The sequence below is a fragment of the Palaemon carinicauda genome, chromosome 34, assembly GCF_036898095.1.
Source record: "Palaemon carinicauda isolate YSFRI2023 chromosome 34, ASM3689809v2, whole genome shotgun sequence".
NCBI classification, from domain to species: domain Eukaryota; kingdom Metazoa; phylum Arthropoda; class Malacostraca; order Decapoda; family Palaemonidae; genus Palaemon; species Palaemon carinicauda.
In genome coordinates, this window is record NC_090758.1 from 1,577,684 (window position 1) to 1,580,928 (window position 3,245).

Genomic DNA, 3,245 nt, shown 5'->3' on the forward strand with positions numbered 1-3,245 from the left:
CCATTACCGTTGACGATACATTTTGGTTTTGATTGGAACTTTGATTGAAAGCCTAAATGTGACGTCATATCCTACACATCAACCGTGTTGGTATCTGCACTGAGATAAATATATTTCGTAATATATTTCCTCATGATGTTTTTATTGTTTTGTTTTGTTCTTAAAACTGGTGTATTTAGGAAATATATTTTGTTATTAAAAATTTTATTGCATACACAGATGTTAACTGTTTAGTTAAATAATATTTATTGAATTTAATTGTTGATATATTAAAATCTAATCATTGCACCCAAAATAGTTACTGTTATATATTTTTCTTATCAAGGATTAGTAATTTTATATATATATATATATATATATATATATATATACCAAGTGTTTTGTGTAAAGGTTTAAACCATAATCACCAACAGCTCACATCAAAAGCAAAGCTGAAATATTCCATTTCATTATCGAACAAAAAGAAAAACATCCTTTATAACGCCCGAATTGGTGGCTACGCTACGATACATGGCAATATTGCAGGACATCTGCATTCCCTCCCTACTGCAGAGGGACCCTCTGCAATGCATTATTCTATCCATCGAAAATGAATCCCCAAGCGACCTTCATAAATATCAAACAATGAGACGAGCTATAATTATATGTCATGAATAAATCCGTAATTACGACTCGGTTCAGGAGGTTGGCTGGCCTAATTTGGCCAGATTGCGTGTTCAGGAGGTGGAGGAGGAGGAGGGACGTTCAGCTGGCAGGCCAATTTTTTCTTTTATTTTTCAGTTGATATCAAATTATTTCAGACAGCGACAAATAAAACCCATTACCGTTGACGATACATTTTGGTTTTGATTGGAACTTTGATTGAAAGCCTAAATGTGACGTCATATCCTACACATCAACCGTGTTGGTATCTGCACTGAGATAAATATATTTCGTAATATATTTCCTCATGATGTTTTTATTGTTTTGTTTTGTTCTTAAAACTGGTGTATTTAGGAAATATATTTTGTTATTAAAAATTTTATTGCATACACAGATGGTTAACTGTTTAGTTAAATAATATTTATGTGAATTTAATTGTTGATATATTAAAATCTAATCATTGCACCCAAAAATAGTTACTGTTATATATTTTTCTTATCAAGGATTAGTAATTTTATATATATATATATATATATATATATACCAAGTGTTTGTGTAAAGGTTTAAACCATAATCACCAACAGCTCACATCAAAAGCAAAGCTGAAATATTCCATTTCATTATCGAACAAAAAGAAAAAACATCCTTTATAACGCCCGAATTGGTGGGCTACGCTACGATACATGCAATATTGCAGACATCTGCATTCCCTCCCTACTGCAGAGGGACCCTCTGCAATGCATTATTCTATCCATCGAAAATGAATCCCCAAGCGACCTTCATAAATATCAAACAATGAGACGAGCTATAATTATATGTCATGAATAAATCCGTAATTACGACTCGGTTCAGGAGGTTGGCTGGCCTAATTTGGCCAGATTGCGTGTTCAGGAGGGTGGAGGCGAGGAGGGACGTTCAGCTGGTCATGGGGATTGGGCAACGCTTTCCCTTGAGCAACACTTCCGCTTAGTGAACGTGTTTGCTATGGCGACGCTTCTGCTTCGACAACGCTTTTTCTTGGGAAATGCTTTAGCTTAAGCAAAGCTTTTTGCTTAGGCAATACTTTCGCTTGGACAATGCTTTCTCTTGGGCAACACTTACCCTTGGATAGTACTTCTGCTTGTGCAATGCATTCACTTTAGCAACGCTTTCTCTTGGGCAACGCTTTCCCTTGGGTCAGGCTTCCGCTTGGGGCAAAGGATTCGCTTTGGCTGCTCTTTAGCTTGGGCAATGCTTTTCCTTGAGCAACAAATCCCCTTAAGCAACGCTTTCCTTACAACAGCGCATTTTATTGGACAATTCGCTTGTTTGGACAACACTCTTGATACAGGCAATACTTTCTCTAGGCCAACGCATTTCCTTTGAGAAATGCTTTTGCTTGGGCAACGCTTTCTCTTGGGCACCGCATTTGTTTGGGCAAGGCATTCACTTGGCCAATGCTTTCTCTTTGGCGACGTTTTTTCTTAGGCAACGCATTCGTTTGGGAAAATCTTTCACTTGGGCCACGATTCCTCTTTGGCAATGCATTGGCTTGGGAAATGCTTTCTCTTAGGTGAAGCTTTTTCAGGGGCAACCCTTTCCCTTTGGCAATGCTTTCGCTTGGGCAACGCTTTCGCTTGGGCAACACATTTTTTTGGGCAACACATTCAGTTGGCCAATGCTTTCTCTTTGGCAACGTTTTTTCTTGGGCAACGCATTCTTTTGGGAAAATCTTTCACTTGGGCCACGCTTCCTCTTGGGAAACGCATTAGTTTGGGAAACGCTTTCTCTTGGGTGAAGCTTTTTCAGTGGCAAACATTTCCCTTGGCCAATGCTTTCCTTGGACAATGCTTTCGCTTGGGCAATGCTTTCTCTTGGGCAACACATTTGTGTGGGCTAGGCATTCAGTTGTCAAATGCTTTTTCTTTGGCAAAGTTTTTTCTTGGGCAACACATTCTTTTGGGAAAATCTTTCACTTGGGGCACGCTTCCTCTTGGGAAAAACATTGGTTTGGGAAACGCTTTCTCTTGGGTGAAGCTTTTTCAGTGGTAAGCCTTTCCCTTGGCCAATGCTTTCCCTTGGACAATGCTTTCGCTTGGGCTTGGGCAATGCTTTCTCTTGGGCAACACATTTGTTTGGGCTAGGCATTCAGTTGGCAAATGCTTTCTCTTTGGGAACGTTTTTTCTTTGGCAACGCATTTTTTGGGGAAAATCTTTCACTTGGGGCACGCTTCCTTTTGGGAAACGCATTAGTTTGGGAAACGCTTTCTCTTGGGTGAAGCTTTTTCAGTGGCAAACCTTTCCCTTGCCAATGCTTTCCCTTGGACAATGCTTTCGCTTGGGCAATGCTTTCTCTTGGGCAACACATTTGTTTGGGCTAGGCATTCAGTTGGCAAATGCTTTCTCTTTGGCAAAGTTTTTTCTTGGGCAACACATTCTTTTGGGGAAATCTTTCACTTCGGCCACGCTTCCTCTTGGGAAACGCATTAGTTTGGGAAACGCTTTCTCTTGGGTGAAGCTTTTTCAGTGGCAAGCCTTTCCCCATTGGCCAATGCTTTCCCTTGGACAATGCTTTCGCTTGGGCAATGCTTTCTCTTGGGCAACACATTTGTTTGGGCTAGGCA